This window comes from Vicugna pacos, chromosome 2, assembly GCF_048564905.1.
Source record: "Vicugna pacos chromosome 2, VicPac4, whole genome shotgun sequence".
Classification (NCBI taxonomy): Eukaryota; Metazoa; Chordata; class Mammalia; order Artiodactyla; family Camelidae; genus Vicugna; species Vicugna pacos.
In genome coordinates, this window is record NC_132988.1 from 75,858,682 (window position 1) to 75,875,510 (window position 16,829).

Genomic DNA, 16,829 nt, shown 5'->3' on the forward strand with positions numbered 1-16,829 from the left:
ATTAACAATGGTTAAAATTGTTAATTTCAAATAAAAGTGAAAAAAAGATAAAAGAGAACATTGTAGACTAGAAGGGATTAGCAGAAGACTAAGTATGGGGGGAACTCAGTTCTGGAGAACTGCTTTCTTTCCAGTTTTCTGGAGACCAGCCCTGAAATGAAGTTGGTTTTAATGAGTATCTAATGAAGCCCTCCAGTATATGATTTTACATTAAGTAAATTCTTAATTAATAGTAAGTATTATTAATAATAAAACAGATGGTCAAAATGTGGAACTAATTCAATTCTTGCCAATAGAATATTCAATATGGGCTATAAGTGTTGGAGTGAATCATTCCAATTACCTATCTTTTAGATAATGAAAGTTTGATTTCGTTAAATTGCTTTGTAAAATATATATTTTCTCTCTTGTCTCTGGTTTCTTTGTGTTTAAAACCAAGACTTATTGTGAATACATAAGTTATTGCCAAAGGCCTTTTAATTCTCTGTCAGTTTGAATTGTTTAATTTAGATGATATATTAATGATATCTATTACTAATGTTTTTTGAGCATTCCCCATTAGCCAGACTTGTGCTAAGAGCTTTGCCCATTTTATCTCTGGAATCCTCCCTCCCAACAACCCCATGATTTAGCTATTCTTACCATTCCCATTTTATAGATGAGAAGCTGAAGCACAGGGACCCCAAGTAACATGTCCCCAATCACACTTCTAGCTAGTGACAGAGCTGGTCAGTCTCATTTCCAATCCATGTTTCCCCTCTCAAAATTGTGCCCAACTCTTTTATCTTAAAAGATCTGAACTGTTACTAACATTCTATATTCTTAAAAGTGATACAGTTTTAATGATTGGAAGAGCAGCAGTGCGTTCTGTTGAACAGCACGTGACATTTGTCATTGTTTTTTATTTTGATAGTTTGCCATGGAGTCACAATGAAGTACTTGGCAGATTCCAGTTATCCTCTATGAGATATTTAATAAGAACAGTAGCTAAAATTTATCAAGTACTAAGCTGTGCATTTTGTACGCATAGCACATTTACAATTTGTAAGGCCTTGCTGTTGCCTCCATCACATAGATGAGAGAACTGAGACTTAGAAAGTGAAGTCCCTTTCTCAGAGGTCACTTTTTCAGTGCTTTTATGCTAGATCTTTCCCACCAAGGCAGCATTTTCTGCATATTGCTTAGTTTCATTTTTCAAGTTTTACCCTGTCACTTCTGGCCCATTGAGATCCTTCCAGTCTTGTTTCTGCCATCCCACCTCTTTCTCCTAGCTCTTAAAGGCTGCCAGTGGATAAAACCTTCCCTGTCATCATCCCAATTTGATAAAGAGGTCGAACAGAATGGTACCAAGAACAGAGCCCTGAGGTCTTCTGCCAGGTAGCACTCCCTCCTTATGTTGTATCAGTTCATCCTTCAGCATTCTGTGAGGGATGCTGAGTTACAGGTTGCGAATTAACTCTCATTCAGCCCACTTTTAAAAATCTTGTCTGCAGATTTTTGTCAAATTCTTTCTCCTTCTCTAGTATAACACCTCTGTCTCAAGTATAATATGACAACGAATTTGCCATTTTATGGGCTGATGTGGTGATGGTGATGGTGATGGGAAGAATACCATGTAAATATGAAGCATCTATAGACTATTATTTATAGAATCACAAGGGTGAAGATATCTCCAGGGGTCTCCCGCTACATTCCCCTCCATACCAATACATTAATAATTATATCATTAAATTCATAAATACTTCTTAGTAACAAAATCTAGTCCCTGATGTCTAAATTTTCATAAAGTCCAAAGTCCTACAGAAGTTCCCTTTGATTTTTTTTTACTGTATCATTACCAAAAGATGTTTAATAGAGGAGAGTGATATTTATTTTATAACATAAAACCTAAAGGTATACCTGAAAAATCTCCACTTTCTTTTAACTAACCTAATATGGATCAATCCACATTGAATTAAATGAAATATCTCTTGACCATATTTATATTTTTAGCTTAACTGTTAAAGTTAATGAGTTCCATATGTTTACTACTCAACTGCCTAAAATAAGTATTTTAGAACTTTTTAAAATAACTTTAGTTTTGAAAAATAGGAATAGCACACAGTTTGTGAGATATTTATTGAGTACATACTATTTACACAGTGCTTTATTCATAGCAGATGCTCAATAAATATTTAAAAAGTTTTTGTGCTATCATGGAAGTCTCGTACATTTTCTGCATCATAAGATGTCTTTCTTTGAGTGTCAAGGAGTACACATTAGTTCTAGTATCTTAATATTTGACAGACAAGTCCATTTTTGTAAGTTTCAGGGTTTCATAGACTTTAATCATCTCTATTTTTCGATTTCACTTTCTAAACTGGAGTCCCAGTCGTTTCAAATATAGTTTTATATGAGAGCTACATGCCATCCTTGCTAATTGCAGCTGTCCATTTCTGATTCTTTGCCAGATTAGTTATATCTTTTCTGTTCTATAACTGATGAATGAGAGTGTAAGCTTCCAGGTATGAGTGACCATTGTTTGTTGTTCTGGGGCATCATAAGACTCTTCTGTTTTATTTCTGTCATTTACCCTAAGTTATCTATTTTTCTAATCTTTCTAACTATTACATGCTGGTTTAGTTCTTTAGAATCAGGAAGTAATTAATTTTATCTAAACTAGACCTCTTCTGTCCCAAATGAATTCCATTGTTCTTGTTCTCTACCCAGTGGATAAGGCTTAGCCTCTATTTGCCACGACTACTAGTCTTTGACATCATTAAAAACTCTTATTACAGTCACCTTCACATTTCTCTTTTTCTGTGTAATTGTACATCTTTCTGTAGATTCTATTATGGCTATTCACACAGTCTCAAAACTCTGTTTCTCTTCCATTGAAGCCTAGGCACTTCAGACATATGTGTATATTATGGTTGTCCCAAAAAAGTCTCAGAAAAAAATGTTAAAAATAGATAGAAATGGTAAAATATTAAAGTTCATATGAGCAATACAGTGATATTGATATATATTATTTGTGTAGTTATACATAATTTGAAATACATTAGGAAACTATTTAAAATTTGGGCCTGGATGTTGCTTTATCAAGGCAACAAAAATAGGAAACTTACTCACAAAGCCAGAATCATATATAGTCTATGCAATGCTATTGTCCTTTAAAATTTTCAGATAAAGGAGACTTTGGGGCTGGCCTTACACATTCACCTAACTTGTCTCTGGAGTTTTCATCATTTATTCTAAGAAGCTCTTATTCAGCAAATGAATTTTCAGACTGTTATTAAATTTAGCTTACTAGTTTCTTAGATTTGGTTTGAGATCTCTGAGGGGAAAACGCCAGAGCTTCACTATGAGCTACCCAATGCATAATGTCTGCTTTCAAAACAATGAGTAGGGAAATGTGACCCCGTGCTTGGGAATTGAAATCTTGCCAATTGCACTGAAGTGTTACATTCATTATGTCATACCACACACATCTGATAAGGGAAGACATAATGCTGTTGGATAGGTTCTTGTATACAAGAACTCCGTAGGTCAAGTAAAGGACTGTTTTTCATTTAATAACTGAACTATGCAGGTGCTAATTTGGACCATATGTAGGACAATGCAGAAATATGTTACTCCACAGTGGGATGGTAGCATGTGTGTAGGTTGATATTAAGGGAAATTTTTTGATTAATTAAGCTGCCTGTGCTCTGGTTAATTTAAACCATAGAAATCAATTAACATAACTTTGTAAAAAATAAAGCTTGCAGAAAACTGTCATAATGCTGAAATTTTTCCTGTTCCTTCTCTTCATACACCCTGACTTTTTGAAGCTCCCCGTGGACCAGTTCATTTGAGAGAAACATATTGGACACTGGGAAAGGCCAAATTAGAACTGAGGCAGCAATTGACTCCCTCATTAAATATGCCTGCCATGGGATCTACATAGTGTATTTGGCACAAGGAATACTGAGGGATTCGGGTTCTTAATATTTTTCATCTTCTTGTGAGAACTAAGTTAGGAAAAAAGACTCCAGAGGTAACATGCTAAGAACTGTTTTCACAATTTAATTGCAGATTTGCACTCACCAACCAAGTATAGCGTACATATTGAGGATTAAATAAATCCATGAGAACGTTGATGAAAATTTTATTTGAGTGCTATTGGAATCAACCCCTAAGAGAACTTTTTAGATTGTTGACCTATCTAGTGAAATCCACATTCTGCAGCCTATTGCTCTCTCGTTGATCATATGCCTCTCTGGCTTTTTTGTACTTCCTTCTCGTTCCTTTTTGAGATAATGTTATAAAAATCCTTTTATTTGCATTGCAAACATTATTCTCTTCCTAAAAAATTGTTAGAGCAAAGAAATTTTTTAGTTAATTATGGTCATATAAATCTATGTAAAGAAAACTTTTGTCACCTTGCTGGCCCTGTTCTAGTTCATGTGTGTTTTACTGCAGTTGAGCAACAGCAGGGCTCACAGTGGCAGTGGCAGCACACAGATGCCATTCTTAATTCTGAGGAGCGAGATTTCCAGAGAATATAATTATTGTTCGTATCTTTGGCACTTAACCAGGATATGGCCTTTCCTGAGCCTAGATTTCTACTGTGATGTGAAGTGTCTACCCTGCAAAATGAAAATACAGACTGGTTTCCTCCAAAGATGGGTGTAAAACTGACCTCCACCCTATAGTGCAGTGATTTGGGGACCATGTGCATGGTATAACATTTCTGTTTTTCCCTTTGCACTTCCAGCTGAAACCCCCTGAGGTATGTTCCTTATATACCTGTTCCTGTATCCTTGTAGCTTCCTAATTGGGCTTATCACCTCTAATACACCCGTATATATCAGTTTCATAAATCTCTATAAAGTATGTTTTACAAAAGTTACCCCTTCTCCTTAGAAAATGCTCTTGCCTCTATAATAAATCCTGAAGCCCCAGCTGGATAATCAAGTCATTATGCCACCTGGCCAAACTTACCAGTTGACTTTCTCTCCTGCTACCCTCCTATGTGTCTCCACTCGAGCAAGCCTATGCCATCACTGGACTTCTGAAACTATTATGTCAACTCTCCTTTAATCTGTGCTCGCCCAATTCCAATTCCCTGGAATGTGCTCCTCCCTCCCATCTATTTATTAAAGCTCCATATTTCACATTCTTATCTCAGACTCCAGCTCTATCACCCATGATCTCTTCAGCCTCAGAATTCTTGAAATTAGTTATTGTGGAATCTCAGAATTTTCATACCTAAAGGTAAAGCTTTGTAAGTGATCTATCTTAATATCCTCATTTTGTAAGTAAGAAAACTGAGACCCACGGAAGATAAAACTAATAGCCTGCTGTTGCAGAAAGCTTTAAAGATACACAGAGGAGGGATTTATCCTGAGATGGGGCAGCACAGTTGTAAATTCTTTGAGATCAGGTTTTGAGTCTTACACCCATCACCTAGCAAGTATGTAATGAGTGCTTTGTAAATAATTTGATGATGACATCCTGATCAGATTTACATGATAGAATATGGTGACCGTTTTTAGTCATCTAAAGGCTATCCAAAATGTAGAATATTAGCTTCCAAACTTTGCAGTGATAATAATTTGTAGAAATCATTCATTCATCTCAGCAGATTAATGCCCTTAAAGCTGTCATAAACAGCTAAATTTAATCATAGAGCTAAATTTATTCATTTCTCAATTGTTTATACCTAAAAATTATAGAATCCTTTTATTTGGAAGTTTATTATGAATAAAAACGTCACCGCCCTAACAATGATGGTGTTTCTGCCTCACCACTTAATATTGGAAATACAACAGTTGAGTTCTGAAAGTCACACATGGAGTACATTCCTTGGAATCTTCTTTGTTTGATCACTGCTGAACAACACGCAAAGCTTTGTATTTTTTCACCTGAATAAATAGTGCCCTGCATTTCACCCTTTGAGGTCAATACATATGTCTCACAAGACAGGCGCTCTCCAGCTCTTTGCCTGCAGATTCTAATGAAAAGCAAAAAGCTCAGCACTCATGCCACCTGACTAGGAGTGGAGGAGTCTTGTGTTTTTTATTCTAATTTTGGAAGGCCGATGCTGGTCAGCAGTTGTTATCTATATGGTTATGTTTTCTCAGTAGGAAAGAACAGTATATATCTGTCTGCTGCTCTCAGTTTTGATTATCTACCATCATAGCTTCAAAGCAGATGACTTGCCAAACACTCTGAATATTTAAATTTCATTGTAATTTATAGTAACAGATGTGTGAAAGAATTGCCAGTATCTACATAGCGTTTGTGAATTTAATTATTGCTTGCCAGAATAATTGATGTTTAACTGACATCTTGAATTCTAACTTGCTAGTAGCTCTTTTAAAAGTTACAACTTTCATTAGAAATCATTGTATTTATTTATAAATGTCAACTGTGCGTAGAAAACATGTTTACTATTTTTAAGAAATCTCAGATTATTTGCAACATGTATTTAGTTGAAATTGTTTGCTTTGCTTGTGTCTTGAATTTGACAGTTTTTAAAATAAACTAAAAAAATTACTATAATTTAATTGTTCAGAACACATGCATTATATGCTTTACAGTCCAAAGTAGAAACAAAAAGCTCATTTGCATAGCTTGGATGAGTCTCTGTAACTTGACCTTTTTTTAGATGCAGATGCCAGATTTGGGGGCCAACATTATTCCAGTGGTTACCAGACCATTAAGGCTTGCTGTCAAGCTCTGTACATTCTGTAGTATTTGGAAATGCCTCACAGTAGCATCATTAAAACAGACTAAGTATACACTTAAATATGATGAAAGCAAAGTTAATACAAATGTGCATATGGGTTTCTTATTTGGGCACAGGATAATATTATAATAATATATATAGCACATCAACACTTTATCATTCATTCTGGTAAATTTTGATGTCTTGTTAACTATTAGGCAGTGTGAGCTATTCTGGAGAATCTTAGATATATTAGAAAATTGATTCCATTAGCATCTCTTACTGGTTAGGTCTAGTGATAATACATGGACTACTAGAGCCTCCTTGTTTTGTTTTCTTTTTTTTTTTTCTTTTTCTTTTTTCTTTTAACCACCTAGTTTCTTCCCACTTACCTTATTCCAGGGACAGCTTCCTCACATGCAGTGAGGTCCAATTGCCATCCTTGGCAGATACCTTTGCTACCCAGATGGGACAAGCTGTACTCTGTTCATCTACATGCTGTTTTTCAGAATGAGAATGTGACCCAAATGGATGTGAGCATCAGTATAAATATTGTTTGTCTTATTCCCCACCATCACATCCTCAAATGATCCTCTCCCCTCATAAAGCTAGAGTTGACTGTATCAGAAATCAACCAATGCAGACCACATCTTTAATGCTACAAAGATGCCTTGAGCATCAACTGACAAAAGCCTCATGTATGTAGAATTTTAAAAATTATAGAATAAAAGTTTGATTCACTGTGTCTTAAATATACTAATTTCAAATGAGTCATTTGTTCAGTGGACATATAGGAAAGAGAAGAAGCTGGATTTATGAAGAATAGTGTGGTCTTACCACACCATGTGAGGGAAGAGCATTCCTGATAGCAGTCAAAAGTGAGAAAGGACAGTCAAATGCCAAGATAAGAGAGAGAAAAACAGAGAAAGCAGCGCATGATCTGTAAAAGTACAGTAAGTCTACAAGCTTTGTCACCTGGTCTCTAAAATGATTCTTTAATTATTGCTATATTGTATGTTCTAAATAGTAAGGATACAGAATGTGAATCAGGTTATAGAACAGTGAATAAGGATATAGGCATTGAAGATGTAGAGTAGAGGATAAAACCAAGTCCCTGTTTCTATATAATTTATGTTCAATTAGGGGAGAGAGACAATAAGCATATAAATAAAAATAAGCTCAATCGTTTCATGAGATAAATGCAAAAGGGTATAAAAACAAGGTAGGTGATAAAGAATTTCAAAGGGTGGTTATGAAGGGCTTTTCTGAGATGGTGACAATTGAGGTGAGGGCTGAACGGCTCGATGAGTAAAGGGAAGAACTGCTCAAAGTGTCCCAGGCAGAAGGAACAGTAAGTGTGAAGACCTTGAGGCATAAATGAGCTTAACATGCACAAAGAAGGGTAAGAAGGCCAACGTGCTTGGATTCCGTGCGTGCGGGGAGGAGCAGTATGAGATGAGGGTGGGAGCGGGTAGCCAGACACTAATCATGTGTGACCTTTTGTGAAGAGAAGCAATTTGGATGATTTTCTGTTGTGTCAGTGGAGAAGGTGATATGAAGTTCAGGACTCCTGAGACATAGGAAGGACTAATGCTTTTGTAAGGATTTTAACCAGAGTACTTAAATCTTTAAAAATTAGTCATTCTTTAAAGAGCTTTTTCTAGTTCTCAGAAAAATTGTCTATCTCAGGACTGGAGATCCTGGTTAAATGGGACCTTGAAGAGAATGATTTCTTTATAAAATTGTATCTATAATTATAAAAATTTCTTTAGAGAATAGTCTAGGGTTTGGAGATAATTTTAGAAGCAGACATGTTTTTACAATCATTGTTTTTGTTATCTTTTTAATTCCTGCCACTGCTTGTAATGGAGCCCTATTGCTTCACCTTTCTAAGTCTATTCAGACAAGTGCAGGAGCCATGACTAGTTTCATCTCCAAACAAACAAATAAATAAACAGGACAAACCACAACTGCAAAAGATAGACTGAAACAAGAATCAAGTGGCTCATGGCCTTTTGGACTTGTTGTTATAAACCTACCCAATTTAGGCTAAACCTCAGCAGTGACATTGGGTGACAATAATCGGGAGCCACTCCCTGGGAAGGATCATGGACACCTCTTAGTTTTGTTGAATCGTGGCTTTGGACTGTAGTGAAAGGGAAGTGTGATCATAACAATTAGATTTCTCACCATGGGAGCAGACAAGAGCAAGATTTATGGCTGCTACCGCCTGGCTTCCCTTTGGCCCTCCAGTTTCACATGAAGTCACATGACACAGCGCACTATGTCCATACAAAGTGACACTCAAGATAATTTGTGGTAGTATGAGGACAAACTTTTTATTTTGATACAAATATTTATTGCATATTATGAAAGAAAGGAAGTAACAAATCAAACTAAGGATTTCGTAGACATCATTGCTTTAGACAAGTAATATTTAAATGGAGGTAGTACCTGATATGACAAAAATTGTCAGTGTCATAGCTGAATGATGAAAGATTGAGGAATAGTAGCACTGACCCAACATAGACCCCAAAATTGAAATTCTGGCTCTGTAACTTCCTAACTGTGTGACTTTGGCAGATCACTTTAATCTTTGAGGGACCACTTCTTAAAATGGGGAATATATTCCAAATTTCATCATTATTTTTGTGAGAAGTAAATAAAATAATTCACTTACAGACACTAACATTGTGTCTATCCTGAAGTAAGTACCCCAAATTTACAGTTGCCTTTACTTCTTTCTATCACGGTAGACTCCTTGAGGACAAAAATTTTCTTTTGTACCATTACATATCTAGAATCTAGCCTAGTGCCTAGCAGTCAATGAATGCTTTTTGAATAAATAAAAGAATGTATATACAGATATTTAAAAAATACTAGTAACAGTTATCAACTTTAATGTAATATTATAAAGGACAAAAACAGAAGAGTTCTTATTAATAAGTGATAACCTTAATAATAAATGAGTTCCTGGCAAAAATAAAAAAGAATGTATAAAGAAATACAATGATTTTAAGACATTTGAATTGCTTGGTAAGTTAAATTAATTGGACTTTTTTCCTCAACTTTTATTCAATCTAGTAAATATTTTTTAGGAGCCTACTATGTACTAAAAGCACTCTTTTAGGTTAGATGATCATTAGCTTCAGAGACCTCACAACATATGCTGCAAAATAATTCCAACACAGATAAGTCAGAACACTAAGCAGGTCAAGTTTATTTGAAAAATTACTAAATGTTTATTATGTCTGGCATAATTTGACTTTCCTCAGTCCCTATAATTTTATTGGTGCCAAATAAGTCATTTAAGAGTGATACTTAAATTTTGCAACTTCTTCCTCCTTTACAGTAAATAATTTAGGTTCCCAGACTTCAGAGGGATATAATTGATACACCCCCCAACACCAGTAACCTAGTTATATCTGAGAATAGTCAATATTATCTCAAATGTTTCTATAAAAATCTTGGTTCCAAATAGGTTCTCCATGTGCTCTGTTGGGCAGGGCAGGCTCCCTACTGGCCATGGGTGGCCTGTCAACATTTCACTCTACAGCACTTCATTGCTGCTCCAACAGATACCATGTTACCTATGGCTGCTTTACCAGACCCCACAATTCCCAACCTGCTGCCACATTTCTTTCAGATTCAGAAAGCACAATTACTGTTTCACCAGGCAGTACCAGAAACACTCTGAATCCCCATAGTGCCCACGATGAGAAGCAATCTATGGCAAAATTGGCAATGGGAAGGTGACTTTCTCTCCTCTGACTTACATTTTATTAGTCCCAAGAAATGCTGGTAGCTAGTATTTTACAGTCTCTTCAATTGTTACTGGTAGTTAAGTACCGGAGAACACTTGAAGAGGTGGTAAATGTGATACATTTGAAATAACTCCTTACCTCTGGTAACCAGAACTTTGTTACTAGCACAAGTTTATTTGCTGTACATTGCCGCAAGGATTTGTCACTGGCTCCTCAAATTCATATTTTCCAAAATTTAACTCATTGTGCTATCTTTCAAACTTACGTTGACTCCTAATCCCTTATCCCATTTTTTGGCTAGTTTTTGGTTTTATAAGTTTGTTTGTTTCTTTGTTTGTCCCTAGATTTAAATTCTCCCAGAAAATTCCTAAAGTTCATAGCTCAGTAGACTGTTAGGTTATCACACTTGCCTGAACTTAAGCTCTGGACACATCCTGTACTCAATTTGGGATCCTTAGTTATATGTGTGGATGAAAGTGATGAGAGTTGGCATTGAAGAGGTAAAACTTAGTTGTTAATCCTCAAAGTCATTGGGAACCACTGAAGCAGGGAAGGAAGCCATCAGAATTTAATTTTAGATAGATCCTTTTGGTGGGATTAGGGTAGATGCATTGGAAAGAACTAGAAGCAAAGAATGTAGTAATCATACAGGTGAGATGAAATGAAAACATGAAGAGATTTGTTAGGTATATAGGAACTAAAATGAGCAGAATTTGGTATATTACCCCGATAAAAGAAGTGAAGGAAATTGAGAAGTTAAAGGTGACTTTCATCTTTCTGGCTTCCAAGCTGAGGTCAGTAGAGTAAAATGGTTAAATGCATAGGCTCCAAAGGCAGAATACCTGGTTTTACTACTTCCTAGCTGTGTGAACTTGTGCAAGTTACTTAGGCCTGCTTTTCATCAGATATAGGTAGTAATTACTTCCTAGGATTTTTTGGACCACTAAGTGAGTTAATGTTTGTAAATACTTGGAACAATGCTTGGCACAGAGGAGACATTCAGATAGCTTTAGTTATTACTTTTATAGTTTGTGGTTAAGATAATGCTTGTTGTTATTTTAATACTATCAAGTGGATGGTAGTGGTGCCCCTAGTTGGAACGGGCAATAGAAGAGGCAAAACATACTTGAAAACTAAGGCAGTGTTTTAATTAAACGTTACTGAGTCTGAGGTGCCAGTCATATATCCAGGTAGAGACGTACAGCCAGATGAGCCTGTAGTCCTAGCAAGGGCTCTGGCTAGAAGAACATGAATAGGAAAAATTGCCTTCTAAAATTGTGTTAGATTTGGGGAACTAAACGGAAACCAGTGCATTCAGGAATAAATAAAATGAGAATGTGGTGACAAGAGGTTTGGCATATTCGTTCAAGAAGTTGTAAATGAGAGAAAACTATGTATGGCAGTAGCTAGAGAGATGGATAATTTAAAAAAATATATTTTTATTGAAGTATAGTGAGCTTACAATGTTGTGTCAATTTCTGGTGTGAAGTATATTTCAGTCATCCATATACATATGTATATTTCTTTTTATATTCTTTTTCAGTATAGATTACTACAAGATATTAACTATAGTTCCTTGTTCTGTACAGTAGAAACTTGTTTATCTGCTTTTGTGAGGCTTCTACTTGTATTTCCAATGTAAGAGATATTCTGCCAAAGTTCAGTAGGTATTCAGGGTGAATTGTTCCATATGTAGATGCAGTTTTTGGTGTATTCGTGGGAGAGGGTGAGCTATGCATCCTTCTCCACCATCTTGGCAATCACTCAGGAGAATCCTTTTAGTAAAAAAAATTTTTAATAGAATTTTAAAATATTTTAAATAGGAATACAATAGATTTTATATATTTGTAGACTGAGCTTCTAAGAAGCCAGAGAGGGCAAGGAAAGAAAAATACTTAATAAAAATCTAAATTAAAACTAATATTAATTATTTACTACTGAAAAGACATATTTGTTTTGTGTCAGCCACTGTTCTATGCACTTACACACATTATCTCTCTGGACCTTCAGAACCAAGCAAGATGGGTACTGGATATGGAAGCTTGGAGTTTGAGAGTAAGCTGGAGTGTGTAGCCTTGCACCTAGGACCACTTGGTACCCAAGTTCATGTCTCTAAGCACTGTACTGTTTTGCCTCTCATACTTGGAGTAAAAATGTTCTAAGAACAATAGGAGGGGTTAGAAATGAGACCGGAAATGGAAAATCAGGGGCATCAGACAGTTGAGGATATGGTTTAAGAATCTTTGGGTTGGATTAGAAAGGAAGATATTAAATGCCTGAGAGGATATAGAAAGCAGATTTCTCCCCCAGGGAAGCTACGTGACAGTCGGATGCTGGTTTCAGAAAGATTCACCGTTCTTTCCACCCTCTGTTCCTCTCTTTCCTCCAGAAGGAAGTTGATCCTAGAGATTTCAGCCCATGCATTAAACAGGAAACAATAATAAATGTGTAGAATTCATATTTTTCTAAAGGGAGCTTAAAAACCGCTGCTAAATGTTATGTACAAAACTGGTTTATGCCACATGAACAGAGAATCACACATTCAGTTTCGGTACTTCCGTTCCTCTTTGTATTCAGTTGTATAGTACTTCCAAATTCAAAATGAGAAGAAAACCTGTTCTGTATCAAACCATCTAAGCAATAAATGTTATATTTAAAAAAAAAAGAAAGCAGGTTTCTCATACCTTGGCCTTTGTGGAAATAAAAATGACATGATTTATATTAAAATGTTAAATCCTAATATTCAGTTATCAAACACTAGTCATCAAACAAGTTTAACTGACTTAACACTTTTTCAAAAATACCTAAATGTGATAGTTCTCTTGAGAAGGTGGTAAGACTCCTTTGGCAAGGAGGATCTGAAAGTGATATTTAAAAGTAGTAATCCTAGATGTGAGTTCATTTATCTACACTGATTTTAGGCAGGAAATACAGTGAGATTTACTGGTGTGTCTATTTTTTTTCCACAATAGTTTGAATGTGGTTAATGGGGTAATTGTTAGCAGAACCTTTTCCTTACAGCAATGTTGGTGGGCTTTAAAATCCCTTGTACTTAAATTATCTTTTCCCCCCTTGTTTTAGCTATCCAGTATTTACTCGAGAGAAAAAAAAATCCCTATTGATTCATACTAGGCTTATAAAACGGAATGTGTGCTTCTACTTTTTATAGGCAAATGAAATAGAATGATTATAAACAATGAACTTGCCAGCGTGATACTGCTAATCAGCTTGTTTAAACAAAACCTGATTCATGTGCCAAATACCTGCCATCTTGTTAAGGAACACTTTGTGTTCTTTGTATGTGGCCAGATTTTATTCCCCAGAGATTTGATGCTATGAGGCTGGAATTCAATTTGTATGTGGTTAGGAATGATATTAGGTTCTAGACACACTGCCAGGACATATCTTTCCAAACAGGTGGGAGAATGAGGTGGAGTGGAAAAACTCTACAATGATGCTTGAGGAGATGCATAAATAGATTTATTTTTATAATGGCCTTTCAGAAATCTTCTCAGCCCTTTTCAGTTACTCAAGTTAATCACAAGGTTGGGACATTCTCATGACATACTTTGTATTTTCTTTTGCTTAACACAGTGGAGAGGATGTATTTCAATTTTGTAAATATCCATTTTTCAGAAACTCTTTACATACATTTCATGAACCATATTTGGCTTATTCCTTTTTCACCTTCTGTTAAAAAGACATTTATCAATTTAAAAAACGTATGGCACAGAAAATTTCTCGTGGAAGCGCTAAAGAAATAAATTATTTCTATGCTTTTATATACAGCACTAAGCTGTCTCTTAGTGGAATGGAGATAAATATCTTACCAAATGTCTGAAATGTTGGCATCAGTGCAGGCTAATCTGCATGTCTGTGGTGGATATGAGGTCATTCTAGAAAACTGTACTCAGATAAGGCCATACAACTATTTTTATTTGTCCCTTTTTAAGTTATAGCTACTTGGGTAAATTCTGGAATTTTATGGAGTATTTTTTTCCTGGCCATTTTGCCTCACTGTGTCTGCTAAGTAAGAAAGAAGTGCATCTCTGCAAATATTTTACATTTTATGTTTTTTAAAATAAACATATAAAGTCTGCATTAAGTTTGCCTATATTAAGCATTTCATCCTAGTTAATTGCTAGTGGGGTTTAAAATCTTGTATCATAAAACAAATATGCCTCATCAGATAAACTGGAAACTGTTCCAATTGAGTCTGTGTTCTGATTCACGGAGCATTTGGGTACTAACCTTGGAAAAATTGACAAAATGGAAGAAAAAAATGCTTAACTTTCTGGAAATATATTATGGAAATAAACTGTGTTAATACCATCCTTCATAGTTAGATCAGCCTCCAGCTCAGTATATACGCAGCTGTCTTTTTCTGACTTACGTCTATTTCACGTTCCATGACCTATCTTGACTTAGGGGGACTGGAGAGGAATCTACTTCTGCCCCTTAACATAAACACAATATATGTCTACCTAACAAAGAAGTTAATAGGTCTTGGGTTGCTTCAAGTTAGTGCCAATCAACATAGCTTTCTAGTTCAATAAACTGGAATCTTTCTCACCAATGACTGTCTTTGATTGGACCTGGATCTGCTGACCTACTGCTGTCTATAACTAACATTCTATGACCTTAGAGAAAATGTCAATTTCTGGAAGACATAATGAAAGAATAATCTAGCTTGCTGTATACATATCCTTAAAGACAATGAATTGTTAGTGTAGTCTTTAGATTATGGAAATGATACTGATAATCAGCATATCTTTAGTCCTTCTGTACAGAATAATAGTACCTTTCTTGTTACCAAGGATGAAAATTAAGAGCAGTAAGACTGAGTTTAAGTTAAACTCTGGGAAATTAATACCTATAAACAAAATTGAATTATCTATAGAAATGTACAGAAATGCTTGTGGAAGTTTCTCTGGTCTCTGCCTCTCTCTTCTCTGTGAGAAAACTCTAATTCACTATTGCTGCCCACATGTCCTCCTGTAATCAACAGTGCATGAATAATCTTAGTCCTTCAGTTCCATCTAGAAAAATGATCAATTTCTGTTTAGTTATTGCAGAGCAATATCACTGGCTTTCTAATCTGAAAAGCAGGTAAACTAAAATACACAAGTTTGCTTGTTATTGAGAGAAAATAGAACATCTCTTTCCTCAGGTCACTTTCCCTTAAATTATGACATTTTTTGTGAAGATACTCCTAGCCTCTGTTGTCCACATGAAACTGTTTTTACTGGGATTAACATACTTGGGATAGGTTGTGCATAGAAGTGGCAGCTTTTGGTGCCTTAGGAAAGGCCCAAATGATGTGATGAAAAGAGTATGGGCCAGGTGCTCATCTGCCTGGGTAGATCCTGTCTCTTACACTTTAGCTCAAACCCTAGGCTTCTCTGAGCCACTTTTCATATTTTAAAAATTAAATAAGTTAATTAATGTTAAAGCATATAGAACAGTATCTGGAATACAGAGAAAAATCATTAAGTTGAAAATCAATCTGTCAGTTCCTGCAGGTATGCACATATCAGGTCATCCATGGACTTTGCTTTCAACAGGCATCTGAAAACCATTACACACCAGAAATCTCTGAGGAAGCTCAGACAGAACAGTGACAATTGTATGTAATTAATTCCTAAAAGAGCAAATCTGTTTGCAAGACTGAATTATTGGTTCAGTAAGCTCCCCATTATAGTCACAGTAATCTTATGGGAGAATCATATCTCAAGAAGCCCATAAGAAATATTGGAAGTGATAGTAAATAGTTATTTCTCATTCTTTTAACCAGAATATCCCGTATTAATGGCTTATTTATAGTCTCCGATTTCTCTTCACTGTATTTTATATATTACATGAAATATATGAAAATGAGTGTTCTGATAGTGGCAAAGAAAACTGAATTGTCCTAATGTGATAAGGACATTGATAATTAGATTTGGTCTAAAGGCAGAAGAATACAATACCAAGAAATAAGCGACAGGATATAGCAAAAGACAGGGACGTGGGACCCAAAAGAGTAACTCAGGTCTCTTACTTACCCATTTTCCTGAATTTAAAGTGTATTGTCATATTTTGGTGGTTTTAGAGGTTGTGAAATAATTATTTAGGTAAAAATAACTACAGTGAAACTACTTGGGTATATGCTGCATAGATGTTGAAATTTAGGGCCCTTTACACTCTATCATTTTCTACTTTCCCAGCCCTTTTTCCCTCTCTTTCCCCACAGCCACCCAATAAGATAAGCATTCTTTCCTCCAAATATGTTGTCCTTTTGTCTTACCTTTGCTCCCCTACTTCCATGGCTATCTTAGCCCATCTTCAGCTGACAATATCCAGCCTACCTCCTCATAAATCTAGATTAAGAT

The 16,829-nt window shown here is 35.6% G+C and overlaps 1 protein-coding gene across 2 annotated transcripts in view; it reads left to right on the top strand.

The window, feature by feature from the left end:
* The window catches only part of CFAP299 (cilia and flagella associated protein 299), a 493,878-nt gene that overhangs the window by 268,284 nt on the left and 208,765 nt on the right, over positions 1-16,829 (top strand). The gene's annotated exons all lie outside the window — the stretch shown is intronic.